Source organism: Mus musculus, chromosome 6 (genome assembly GCF_000001635.26).
Source record: "Mus musculus strain C57BL/6J chromosome 6, GRCm38.p6 C57BL/6J".
NCBI lineage: Eukaryota > Metazoa > Chordata > Mammalia > Rodentia > Muridae > Mus > Mus musculus.
Genome location: NC_000072.6, coordinates 50,956,956 through 50,971,454, shown reverse-complemented (window position 1 = coordinate 50,971,454; position 14,499 = coordinate 50,956,956). Strand labels below are relative to the sequence as shown.

Below are 14,499 nucleotides of genomic sequence, written 5' to 3'. Positions count from 1 at the left end.
AGCAGCTTTTGTTAACAGGCTCAGGTATATTCCTTTTCCTGGTAAAAAGCCCTTTCCAAACAAATCGTATGACCAGATGTGTTAGCCAACTGACACTAATAAATCCACCAGCTATCCTTGGCTCGGAGGGTGCAGACAATCATAAGAGCACTTCCTTGTCTTTGGTGTAAATCTTGTGTTCCATAAGTACAATTCTGAAGTGAAAATGAGCAAGCTTCTATCACTCCCTGGAGTTTATGACAAAGGTGAATTCCAGGGAGACACAAGGGAGGAGAGGAAGAAGTTAAAAGCCTTGGGTAATATGACAGGCACTGCGTCTTCCCATTGGCCTGGTGTGCTGTAAATCCATGGCATCTAAATCTTGGTTGCATGCTCCACCATACAGAGCTAGCCTGCAGCGCTTCCAGGATGCCTGCTCTGAGTCCCTCCACTATGCGCGCCTATGCGGAATAGCCTACCCTTCCTCACAAAGGCTCATTCTAATTGTGCCAATGGTCAGCTGGGCTTGCCATGATTCTGTCAAAGCAGACAAATTAAACATGTCAGGTGACATGTGGGGAAAAAAGGCTTCCTGATTTATTGTGGAACTTTTTACGGATAAGAGTTATTTCTTTTGGCTGGTTACCTACTCTCTCGGTCTTGATCACATTTCAAGGGTCCACAGCCGTTCCTCTCCAATACTCTGGGTGCTGAGATGTTTGCGTACTTGTGTCCCTCTGCCTGTTTACACATCTGGGTACAGTTGCAAAGTGAGTGGCTACAAAGTGTTGATTAGGAGATCAGAATTAAGGGGGAGATTTCAACCTTCACTCAAACTACCTCAGCTCAAGAAAAGACTCAGCATCACATTGTTATTAATATATATATATATATACATATATATATATATATATATACATATATATATATTGTATTGTGCATTTAGAGGTGCACAAAGAAAGCTCTGCCCCATCCTACTTGTGAATATAAATGGGATGCAGTTGCATCTTTTTCTCTTGAATGATTTTCTGTTTGTATGTGTGTGTGTGTGTGTGTGTGTGTGTGTGTGTGCACCTAGTGGTACAGAAAGGTCAAATTTGGGGTGATCCTTCTCCCTCTAGCTTTTCAGATGTCACAACCAGATGAAGGATAATTTAAGAAGCCCAAGCTGGGTGATGGGTCTTGCAGAGCGGTCCGTTGGTTGGACCTGGGCGAAAGCTTAGACCAAGCAAAGTAATTTACGACCCAAGGCGAGCTCAGCTCCCTGCAGGCAGCACAGCCTAAGTTCTCCAAAGAACTCCTGGTTTATGAGAGAGAACTGTAAGGCTGGAGACAGGATAAGTTATGGCTTTCCAGTGGCCTTCCCTCTCCCCCATTCCTGGTGATATTTATTTGTAGGCAGGGATGAGAGGGTTCACTTTGCCAACTTTTGAACCCTCGCCAAATTCATGGTTCTGAGCTTGACGCCAGCCATCCCTGAACCTCTCTGCTCTGGAGTTCCTGTTTCCTCAAGCATCCCGCAGCGTCTTATCTGGAAATGGGAAGAAAACTACAAGCTTCGCTTTTAAAGCTGGAAACGGTTCCTTAAACATCAAATAGGTTTCCTCTTCTTGAGATTGCAAAGTATTTTGATGAGATGAATATAAATTAATTGAGAACATAAGCTCTGAATTCCCCCAGTTTATACACCAAGTTCACGGCTGAATTGCTGAATTGTGCTTACGTTTTATTAGCTTTAAAGTTGATAAGAAATCACGGGATGAGAGAAGGGCCCTCACACGTTTGTTCTTTTTTTATGTCTATTCCCCCTTTTCCTCCTTTAATATAAAATGGGCTTCAGCGGAGTATACAAGGCTGGAAAGAGGAAGGAGGAGCAGGAGGCATTCCCGTGCAGAGTTTTGCCAAGAAAGAACTCTGTATTAGGAAACAGGGTGTTTTGGCCAAAGATTTAAATTCTTGATTTAATGACTGTAACCTTAGGAGGTCGACATAACTTTGAAATCTGCATGGCTGACTCTCCACCACACTGGAGCAGGCTCATCTCCTTCACACCTGCAGCTCATTTGGCACGTCCTTCTCAAACTTCAAGCCCTGTCCTTAGGAACCCTGTGAGCTTATTTGGGTCTAGTACTTTCTATGGCAAATTGCCTCTTGTCCTTTGAAAGTGTGCCCTGTGCATATGGAGACAGCTGTGCAAGGCAGCCTGGGGTGAAGTGGAGATGGCTGCAACCATTTTGATGTGCTGGTGAAGGACGTACGAGGTTGACTGGGAGAGGGATAGTTTTGAGGGATAGGAGAGCGTGCCATATGGTATTGATCAAGAAATGTCTGCCGAATGAAGCTCTTAGAATCTGGGCTATCAATGTTCATCAGGTGCCCCCCCCTCCCCATGTCATTCTTCTGTATATAGTGTGTAGCTGGGAGGAGTTGGTCACACGTTCACATACTAAGCAGAGAAACAGGTAGAGCGGAACATTTCATTGTCTTGCCATTATTTCCCCAACATACTTGGGAAGATGGCTCATGATATTCTATGGGCTTGCTATTACCTCACCGGAATAAAGATGGTTTTAGAATGGCCATCCTATTCAGGAGTTGAATGTGGATTCAGTGAGAAAGTCCATGGGACTCAGGGATATTGGGTTCAAAGTAGGTACCCATAAGGGGCACCTTGCATGGAACAAAAAGTGCTTGGAGCCTTAGATCCAGATGCCCTGGGGCAATAGGTGTGGTCGACATTCCATCAGCAAGCAGCTTCAAACCTGCTCTCTACTCATTTGGGGAGAGGAAAACCCAATTCTGTGATGACAGAATGTGCCAAGAAGAGACTGACCAAAAAAATCCCTCTGCGCAGCTGTGGCCCCCCGGTCCTGCTGCCAGCTGGGATTATCCAAAGTGGGTGTCCACAGAGAACACGGGCATTCTCTCCCACCGCAGAACGTCAAACCTCCCTATTTGACTGTTTGAAAAGCTGCAGAGAATTAAAACATAGGCTCTTTGGGAGGGGGTGGAGAAGGTCCTTTGGGGGCCCTTTATTTGGTTTGGTCTCTATCTCCCTGCCTGGAATGTAGCAAAACCCAGGAGAAGTAAGTATGCAAAGAACAGGCCTTGCGAGAATTGAAACCCTCCTGCCAAAGTGAAGGGCAAGGAGGGTTTGGGTTTTTTGTTTTTTCTGCTCTGGTTTTATAATCATTTCTGTCATAGTGGCAAAGAAAGCTCCCCCCTCCCACTTGAATTCAGCACATGGAGTCCTTTCTTCCTTGCTCCTTCCTTACATCCTAGGGCCCAGTCCTTCAGCGCGGGTTTATTTGAGCAGCTAATGTTAAACACAGATGAACTCTGCCACTTGAATGAGATGCCTGTGTCTCTGAAAGTGCCACTCACACGAGGGAGGAGATGATTGCACATGGTGACTGCTGGGTCAAAGTGGCTGGAATGGGGTAGGGGGAGAGGAGAAGCGTGACTTTCCATGCTTTGGAAAGTTCAAGAGTGGGAGTGAAGAGGAAGGAGGGACACCAAGTGTTGCTGTGTCGACCACTGGGTCTGAGGACATTGATGTTAGCCAGGGTCCTGGGAAAATGAAGGGAGTGAGATGTGTCTTATCTGATGACCTGGTTCTCTCTCTGTCTGTCTTACACACGCACACACACACACACACACAGACACACAGACACACAGACACACAGACACACACACACACACACACACACACACACACACACACACACACACACACAGTGTCCTCCTAGCTCAAATTATATACGGTCCCAGAACCATAACAAGTGTAACTTTTAACTTTGTATTAAGATTCCTTTTTTTTTTTTTGGTGGAGGTTTCAGGGTACTGTGTTTCCTTATTTGTTCTTCAGTCTGCCATAGTTTAATGAGTACACGATTCCTTGCCTTGGCACTTACTTCTGAGTTGGTTTTGAAACGATTCCTTGATTATTGTACCAGCTGGCAGGACTACTGATCTCTCCATTCCTTTGGGGGTGACTCTGCCAACAGGGGACAGATTCCATTCTATTCCAACTTGTGTGGCTGTGTGTGTCCACGTAGAAACACAGAAGATGCCTCCATCTGCTAATATAGCATTTCCATATTTGTCATGGAAACTAAGTGTCCTCTTCTGATGGCTCGGCCTTGCCACCACTTGCTGAATGCTTCGAACTTGGAGACGCCTTAGTGCCTTTTTTGGCCAAGGGCAACATTGCAGAGACGAAGATGGAACTGCGGAGACTACTCTGCTGCCTTGGTGTGAATTCCTGTATTAAGATTCCTAATGAACTGTCTTACCTTGGTCTTGAATTATCTCAGAAAAACCCAGTGAGGAGAGACTGAAGCAAAGGAAAACAACCATAACTCTAGATGTCATGAAAGAGCTAGTTTAAAGAAAGGGTTCCCACCGGCCCAAGCCCCTGGCTCCTGTGGAGGAGCAGGGCTCTCTCTGAGACCTTGCTCCTCAGCCCCTTCCTGCCTCAGCTCATGCTGGGCTGCAGCACACTAGGTACCATGGTGATGGTGGTCATGCTGTAGGAAGAGGGAGCCTTTCCTCTCTCACAGGTAGGGTTTAAAGATGCATAGATTAACCCCATGAGGTGTTGCCAGTGTTCCAGACACTGGATCCCTCCCTAATCTACAATGAAAAAGAGCTTATGAAAAATTTTTTTCTTTTCTCTACCACAAGAGAGACATGAAAATTAAAAAGTTAATATTTCTGATAGGCACTATTATACTCAGGTTAGAGATGCAGAGATAATATGTTTATCATCACGGCCCCTGCCATGTCCCTCCGTGCACATCCTTTTCTGTAATAACTACGGGGTAGGCAAGATTTCCTCAGGAGGAGACAAGAGCACAGACTGCTAATGACTGTTGCTGGGGACACACAGGACAGTTGTTCTGGATTATAGATTCCTTGAGCATTGAGCATGTCCCGTTCTTAAGTGAGGAGATCTAACAACCTGGCTACCTGGAAAATAACTGTGTGAGTACTGGAGGGCTGAGACAGATGCAAAAACATTTTAATTAATATTCAAAACAGGGCTAAACTTAGCTGACTCACCCGTGTTTGAGTCCCTGGCCATATGTGGTCAGGTAAACATTTGAAATGTGGTTTGTCTGGATTGGAACACACACTGGCTTTTGAGGACCCTGTAATTTAGAAAAAGTTAAGCATCTCCTTGATAGTTCTTCATATTTATTATATGCTGGAATGCTTCGCGTGTACGTACATCTTAGACTTAATAACTGCTTCTTCTGCTTTTTAAAATGCGGGTCCTAGAAAATTTTAAATTACATATGTGAGTGCATCTTGACATGCCTTGCATTTTGCTGCATAATGCGGGCATGGCTTTTGTAGAGCACACGAGGCGATTGCTACCAGGGACTCTGTAGCTCCTTTCCAATCGTATGGTCCGACTGTGACTGGCCTGAATGGATCCTCCTGGTGCACAGGTTGGCAGGGAAAGTTATGAAACACTTTGAAATTGATGGGAGAAAAACTCCCGAGTAGCCTGCCCAAGACATTCCTCTTGTTATTTTTATCTTTTGTTGCTAAGTAAAGAGCTATTTTATAATCAAGTAAGTTGTAGGAGATTGATAATGATGAAAATAATTATCATTTATAGGAATGCAAATATGTGTTTGGAAGGATAGAATTGATGATTGCCTTATGGATTATGGTTTTTATTCCCTTTTATAAACACATCCCAACCTTCCTTATTTCACATGGTTTGACCCCATTACAACATCTCTCACATCCCTTATTAGTTAACAAATAAAAACCCTGGACACCAGCTGACTGTATTTTCACTTGTGAATCATGATTTTCTTTCTTTTGCTCTCTCTCTCTTGATTTTTTGATTTTTTGCTTTCTTTCTTCATCTCTTACTCCTTCCACATGTCCTCATTTTGCAATACTAGAAAATTCAGAGGTCCACAATGATCTCAATTCACTGCCCTGTCCTTTCCTCCCCCTCCCCCTCCCCCTCCCCCTCCCCCTCATCCAAACTTTCCAGCTTCTTTTCTGGCTTCTTCTCAGGGTGCTGAGATCTGTGCAGCTTTATCTTCAGCACCCGAGACTGCATAGAGAGTGTTTTTCTATAGTAAATTCCTCACCTGTTAGCCAGCTACTGATTAAACACTACTCATCTGCTTAGTTTTGTGGCTCATGCCTGTGATACCAATACTCGGAGAAGCAGAAACAGGTAGGTTACCACAAGTTCAAGGCCACATGAGCTGTATTAAAAAGTTCCAAAAACAGCCAGACCCACATGGTGCCCCACACCATCACCAGCACCATCAGACACCCCTGTCTAAAACAGGTGCACCTACGGCTTGTTCTGAATTTTCTGGGTCAGCCAGGGAATCCTCCTATTTCCTGAAACATTTGATTCTAAGAGAAGGATGTGCTGAGTCCCAAGTAATGAAAGAGAAATGCAGCCCGTGCTATGAAGTCTCCTCACCGTGGGCGTCCACCAAGTGCCGGGGATGTAAAACTCCCAGCTTAACGATAACAGAGACTTAGAAAAGATGACTTAGTATAATATTTTTCAACAGCTTTGTTCGGATCCCTGTTTTTTGTTTATTTTATTTATTTTTTTATTTTGTTGCTTGGTTTTGGTTTTGGTTTTCCTCCTAAAAAGAAATTGACTTTTTCAAAGCAAGGTTAGATAGGGTAGGGCAGAACCCCTCCGTATCTATTTGACATTTTCATTTATTCTTGTGAGTTGAGTGAAGAAAAAATGACCAGGATCAAAGTGAAACTAGAGAGCCAATAATTTCATATACTTAAAAAAAAGCAGTTTAGAAACGCCATGACGGAGGCAATACGTTTGCTTCTTTTCTTCATTTTTTTTTTAAAGAGAGACTTAACTTTCCTTTTTCCTTTAGAAACACCATCAGATGTTGTGTGTCCTGACCTCCAGATTTCAATTTCTATTGAGCAGGATCTACCTGACCTTTGACAAGCAGTGACACATGATTTTATAAGTCTGTAATTCTGAAAATGAAACTGTCTCTGTGTAAATGCAGAAGAGCCCACATCAACACAACATCCTTGTTAGCATCCTATATATTTCTTGTTTCTTTAGGGAAATAATATAGACAACTTTACCAGGGGGATCGACACTTTAATTCAATATTTTAATAGCACAATTTACTTGATGACACACACAAAAACTAAAGGATATTGTAACATAAAAATCAGAATGTTTTATAGCCATTTCAAACATTAAAATTAATTTAAAACAATGGGAAATCATGAAACATCTAACTCGGCTGGAGGTGCCTTAGATTTTTTTATATTAAATACTTTTTAATAAAATCAAGAATAATAAGAATTTATACTACTATTTGTTTCAGAATAAGATAGGATACAGTCTAAGAAGTTGATTTAATTAAGTGAAAATCTGTGGTAAAATTCGAAACATCTTTATGAGCCTTTGATGTTTCTTTAAAAAGTTCAGGTGTTTCATAGCTCTCAAGATGGGAAAGAAATGACTACCACTGTATATCATCTCTCCTTAGTAGAAACAATGAAGTGGCATGCTCTAAAATGAAGAAGTGGGCTTTGCATGGAAATTTTACTTCCAATCAAAGAGGTTTAATTTAAGCCATTTTTTTCACAAAGCACATCACTGTTTTTTTTTTTTTTAATTTTTTTTTTTTAATTGGGGTTTCTCTCCCAAGTAGATCTCACGTGTTTCTTTCTCTTAGAAAGTATCCATTGCTAAACAGAAGCAGAACTTACATAGATTGTTTCTGGGGAGCCAAGAATCATGAAAGCTTCTTTAGAGGACGGCCTTACTTTATTTCATTAACCTGAAAGTATTGAAAGTTCTAATTAGAGGGTGATGTCTCTGTCCTCTGCTGTTTACGGAGGAGCACTCAATTCACATGGCTACCTTCCATCAATGCTAGTGGCCAAGTGAACATTATCACAGACCGTTATGACATACAGCTTCATCTGCCGGGAGGGTCTCCCATGTCAACATGCCCATTACTCATATGGAAGGGTGAATTCAGGCGCTACAGACTGCTGCAGGGTTTTTTTTTTTTTTTTTTTTTAAGTACCTGGCGTTGTCTGGCGATGTTTCATGCCATGTTTCATCATGGTTGAGGGGTGTTCATCAAAGCTTCAGCAGCCCCTTTGGCTCTCCCCTCAGGAGGAGTTCAGAGCTGCGTGGACAGCAGGATTGATAAGGCTTGCTATTTGTCTCTATAATTTCTAGATGAAGTGAAGATTTTTAAGAAACACCCTGTTTTGTCCAGAAATGGCTATGGACTGCAGCCGGAAGATTGTAGCTTCTCTGCAGACATGTCACAGTAAACCCAGGAAGGCACAGACTTAACCCACATGCCGGCTCAGGAATCATTTTCTCAAAGTAGAAGTCTCCCTTTCTTTTTAGGGTCATGCTAGCTTGCATTTTGGCCTCCAGCCTTTCCTCCTTCCTCCCTCTGAATTAACTGTGGTACTTTCATCGTACAAAGGGTTAATACCCTCACCACAACGAGCAGAGTGCAGTGCTGTGATCTAGCTAAGGATGTAATCAGCGGGTTTTTTTTTCTTACAATGCATTTGTATTAAGAATCAGTTTCAAAAGCAATATTGTGCTGTTGATAATTTCCAAGGTCAGACCCTACTGTTTCTAACAATAATAGGAGCAAGAGAGTGATGTGTTGCTTCCAATCAACCGCCATGGAGCGGACATTATCAAAGCCTGTATTTGCTGGAATCTACACTATCCGGTTTCCCACTTCACAAAGTGATCACTGGTTCCTCAACCAAAGACTGGCATGCAGGCAAGCAGAAGTCAAATCCAGTGCAGTGCATCCTGGGAGCCGCAGACGCACCATGGAGACAAGCCTGATCTGTAAGAGAGGGGTGCTGGAGGAGGAAAACATGGCAGGAGGATTGTTCTCCAACAGTCTGGGGTTTCTTTGACCAGAAAGCACATGGAAATCTGCCCAAGAAGTGAGGAAATTCTGGAGATATGATTGCTAAGAGAGCTATGGAGAAAGAAGGTCTTCAAACTAGGGTGCGTCTCGCCTTGCTAGTTCCTGCCCTTTGTCTCTGCATCTCCGCCTGAGTGGCAACCCTGACAACAAATGACAAGCCTTTTCCAGATGTCTTGGTGACTTTCTGACTCGCCCCCCAATAGATGATAACAGCTACCTTTCAATTCAGACTTTCCTATTTAAAAAACAATGAAATGTCTAATCGTCATGATTCTGTCAAGTCACTGTGACTGAGATTAGCAAACCGATCTGCACAGATAATGAAACTGAAGCTGAGTTCTTTTTCATCGAGACATAAAGCTGCAGAGCAGGAATTTAAAAACACAAACCACCACCTCCAAACCCTTTGCTTTTCTGCATTTGGATGACAGGGATTTAGAATAAGAGACACATGCGTTAGCCCACTGTGTCTGCCTTTCTGAACAGGAGGCTAGAGAGATGTAACATGCTCTTTTTCTTTTCTCAAAATTAACCTACGAAGAATCCAAAGCACTCCTATGTTTATGGACTTATACATTATTTGTACTGTTTTGAAATATTCAGGGAAAGAGGAAATATAATTCTTTGCCGTGGAATAAGCTAATAGCAGTGGGCAAGGAGCCGGAGCTAGCAGAAGCATCTTGATTGCTCCATACACTGATGAAAGCTGGGCTAGTGGGAGGAGGGATCAGCATCGTGCACACTGTGCCTGGGATCAGTACCAACCCACACGGGCCCCAAGAGGTGCCGCTAGCCTCACTTTATCCCATACCCACTTAAGGTGCTTTGGCAAGAATTCAGCCAGGATAACCAGTGCTTGGTTTGTAAGAGAACTACTGACAACTTCTATTTTACAAATGAAAAAAAAATGAAGCAAAGAAAGATTGTCTGATATCTAAACAGAAAAAAAAATATCAAAGGAAGGTGTCAGGATCTTCCGACAATGCCACGTGGCTTTTTCTACCCTTTTAGTTAAACTCAAAGGGTAGAGGAAAAAAAAAACTTTTGAAGCTACTTTTTCCTTCTTCTTAAACACTAGGCTGCCTATCCAAAAGAGAATTGATATCATTGGAGAATCCAAATCTCTGATATGGGATTTTCTTTCCATAACAGATTAGTGTGTCCATGGAAAGGTACCTTATTGCTTTTTTTTTTCTGTGTCTTAAAAGACGTGTGGTTCTGATTGACAGGGAGGGACCACAAAATGGCAGTGATGTTTTGTCTTAACTGCCCCCTCTCTCCCAGCCCTGATGTTCGGGCATCCACATTTCAGTTGTAGGTCTCCACCAAGTCTAGCACAAGTTCCATGGCACTTTGTGGAGATTCATCAAAATCCCAGGCCAGCATTTGTGAGAAGGTAGTGATTACACAATATCCATTTCCTACCATCTGTCCCCATATTGCTTTCAACTACCAGGCTAGTCACTGACTTAGGAATACAGGCAGAATACCAGGACTTAGGAATTCTCTTCATGGAGTTCAAAGGAACAGGCATGCTCGCATGCTCATAGACTCTATAGCTGTTTCTTACCACATGAAGCAGGCAGAGACTGCTGGATAGAGATGCACTTTACCATTGTAATGAAAACACGTTAAGCTCTCAAGGGCTGGCTTATACATCTTATGTGGACTGGAAGGGAGATGCCTCCTGGCTCCATGGGAGAGAGAGGACATAGGCCACAAAGGAGGAGGGGGAGAATGTGTTGTCAGTCTTCTCATTGCGAACATCCTTTATTCCAGATTGGGGTGGGGGGGGGGAGAGAGGGAGAGAAAGAGATATTAGTCTCATTATCATGGCATTTTGACTGCCCACCCTCTTCTTTCTCCAGCGTGTTCTCGTGATTCCCCAAAGAGCCTAAGTCAGAAGATAAAACCAGGAAGAAACGAGATGTTGTATTTGGCCAGTGAGTCAGACTTCCTGGCGGTACCTGAGTCACAGCACTCTCCACTCTCCAGTGATTAGTTTCTCTCTTCTCAGGCAATTCTGATTAATTGACACAATAAGGGTCTGAAAGCCCTAAAATGTGGGTCCAATTCCCAACCCTGATGCCAATCAGCTAAACAACCTGCAAGAGGATATGTAGAAAAATCAACAATTTTTCCATCTGCAAAATGACTGCCGCTGAGACACAGGGTGGCATTAAAAAAAAAAAAAAAAGTGTTCCAAACGCTAATTATACACCAGTCACTGTTCCAGACTGTGTCCCTTGGTATCCGTGCGCTGATTGCTTTCAGTGCAACGATGCTGCCTTAAAATCTCAGTGTGTTTCAAAAGAGTAAACATTTCGAAAGTCATCGGAGATACAGAATAGTGGATGTGGGGGGAAAAAAAAACTTAAGCAAGAATCCTGACATCCACTTCTTCACTTTTTAAGAAGGACATCAAGGCCCGAGAGAGACTACTGACCCAACCAAAGTCACAGCCGGGGTCACAGCAAAGTGCACGAGGCACTGGGCTTCGGCGTAGATCTGTAGTATGCTTCCTTCCATTCGCCGGCTCCCCACCACGGACCCCATGGAGGGGTTTCTCATGACGTGAGATTTTTTTTTTCTGGCCCTACACATATGACTGGGGTAGTATGTAAGGCCCTTTTGTGATCTAGCTGGATTCCCAACAGGTAGAGAGCGCGTTTCTTGATGACAGGGCTGCCAAGTCTCCTATGGGCTGCTGAAGCTGTGGAAAGTGGGGATAAACAGAGCCTGACAACCCCTGTTCCCGTGTCCTGACCTCTTCACCTCTCCTGCCATTTCCAACTTGGCTTCTCCAGGAGCTGCCTCCTGTTATTCAAGTCAGCAGGACTTCCAGGCATCAGGCTGCATGTGCCCCGGGCTGCTGGAGGAATATTTGCACAGTGGGGTGCAGGAGGTAGGTTAAAGTGCTGGAGAGACTGGCCGGTGATGGGCACAGAAGGGGCTCTGAGCATCTTCAAGCTTCCTTGGTCTGGAAACTTCCTCCCAAAGATTCCTTTTCTTTATTTTAACCAGTCATGCCCTGGAATCACTAATGTTCTCACTCTGATTAAAAAATTGTTTCTTGAAACCTTCTTGAAACTACCTCATTCTGGAATGTTCTTATCCAATAGGCAGCTTTAAGAAGAACCTAAGTGATAAATTTAAACAAATTAAATGCAGCTTAAGGATCATGGTGGATGACAATAGACATCCTACCTCAAGTTGACCTACAGAAATGTTCCTGCAGCCTCCTTCACAGTAGCTACAACGTAAAAGCAACACAAATTATCAGCGGATGCCTAGGTAAACTAAATGTCTTATACCTGCTCAGTGAACTGGTGCCCAGCAATGTAGACAAAGTAGTCACATTTGAAATGTGGACCAATCTTAAAATAGTTATGCTAAGTCGATGTCCTCTGAGAGTCTCCACCTACCAGCTGATTCAGACAGATGCAGACACTCACAGTCAGTGGATGGAGCTTGGGGACTCTTATGAAAGAATACGAGGAAGGATTGTGGGCCCAGAAGGGGATAGGAACTCTGCAGGAAGATCAACAGAGTCAACTAACCTGGACCCAGGGGGCTCTCAGAGACTGAACCACCAACCAAAGAAGAGCAAACATGGCTGGACCTAGGCCTCTCCATACATATGTTGCAGATGTGTGTGCAGCTGTGGCCTTCATGTGGGTCTGGAACAACTGTACCAGGGGCTATCCCAAAAGCTGTTGCCTGTACGAGGGATATGTTCTTCTAGCTGGGCTGCTTTTTCTGGCCTCAGTGGAAGAGAATGCATCTCGCCTCGCAGAGACTTGATGTCCCAGGGAAAGGGGAGATACCCAGGGCCCCCCACTCCTGCTCAGAGAAAGGTGGGTGGAGGAAGAATTGTGGTGGGATGGACAGGAGGGGGACAGTGAGCAAGATGTAAAGTATAAAAAAAAAGTTATGCTAAGTGAAAAAAGCCAGACAAAACAGAGCATAGTCTGAGTGATTCCATTTCTGTGAAATGCCCTACAAGGGAAACCAGAGACAGAAAATAGATTAGTGGCTATCAAAGGAGTAATGGGATTTTAAGTGAGTCTGGAGTTTCTTTTGGGGGTGATGCAGATGACCTAAACAGACCAATATTGCAGTTTCTCTACTCTCTACATTCACTGCAAGTTATTGAACTATCTATGTTGAGTAAATTTTCTGATACCCGAGTTATGCCTCCTAACGCTCTACAAATGAGCATCCACGGGACAGATGCCCCATCGCCCAGCACGGAAGACATCTTTGAAGTGTTTGGATACCCACCAGACTCAGTTTTTCAGTTCTCCTTACCCTAACTGTCCCCCAACGGGAAGCAAGTGACCTTCAAGTCAGAACAATCCAGCTGCCCTGCCAAGGTGAAGTCTGGCAGGGCCTTGATTCAGGGACAAACACATTTGGTGAAAAGCTGTGGCAGCAATTTATATCTGCAATTAAGACACTTAAAGTGTTTGGGACGGGCAAGAAGTTAACCCAAATGTTGATTCAGTTGTAAAGTCTTTAAAGATGTAGCCTCGCACAAGGCCCTTGCACAATGGATGCATGGTTGTATTTATTTATGCAATGTTACTGTCTGTAAAATATTCTTTTTTCCCCTAGAACTTTTACAACAAGTACCAGGACCCTTAGCAGGGGAGACTAGAATTGGGTCTGAATAATGCATTCAAGATAATTTCCAAAAAATCACCCTTTAACGAGGACCACATTCCTCCAATTTTCCGTTATATATGATTCACTATTTTGCAAATGCTGATGTATGAAGAATGCATTGAATGTGGCAAAAGTTGAAGATAGCCCCTGTGGATAAGACCTAATGGACACCATCCTGAAATAATACATAGAGCTCAACCCCCAGACATGTGTCTTCAATTTAAAATAATTCAGCAATCATGTTCAACTAGAACCTGATTACACAAAATGGGACTTTTTAACTCCCAGACTTGGATCAAATTTTGAGGCCCCAAATGCAGGAGGGGGATAGTATGTAGCGTGTTTATATATCCCAGATCTTGTGATTAAGTGCTCCACACACACATTTAAGTGTTGTTTTCAGCTTATCAAGGCACCCAGCACTGTTTCCCACCTATAAATATTAGCTCGCTTTATGAGAAACCAGGTGAAAACCCTGGCTGGGATACAAAGGGAAGAAAGTGGAAAATAACCAGAGCCTCTGGCATGATATTATGGTTTCCAAAATGCCAAGCTGAGGTCTCCGTCTCCACTCTCTCAGAGGTTAGGGAGGAAAAACTCTGGCCAGTGTTCCTCAAGGTTGGTACAGGGTGACCTAGTACAGAGGCTCTTCACACAGTGTCCCCTGAGTCTTGAAGATCGGTTGTTCCTTGATGAGTTTTTGGTTTGTTGCTGGTGCTCTCTTCTCTCTGATGACCGAGTAGGTCTACTTCCAGAGAGACACGTAGGCCTCTGTCTGTATTATGACTGCTGAGATGCTGGGAGGTCCTCTCGCACGTCTTTGATAGGCTGCCCAATCCCGAGCTGCTATCATTACTAGGTAGTTATTTCTTGAAATCCCTTTGATCAGAAG

General features: G+C 43.6%; 1 annotated feature.

Annotated features, from left to right (window-relative positions):
* Window positions 13,217–14,499: an enhancer, noted in NCBI's record as "VISTA enhancer mm404". NCBI's record gives its function as "enhancer in: branchial arch[8/9]" and the evidence as "EXISTENCE:transgenic organism evidence [ECO:0001131][PMID:17130149]".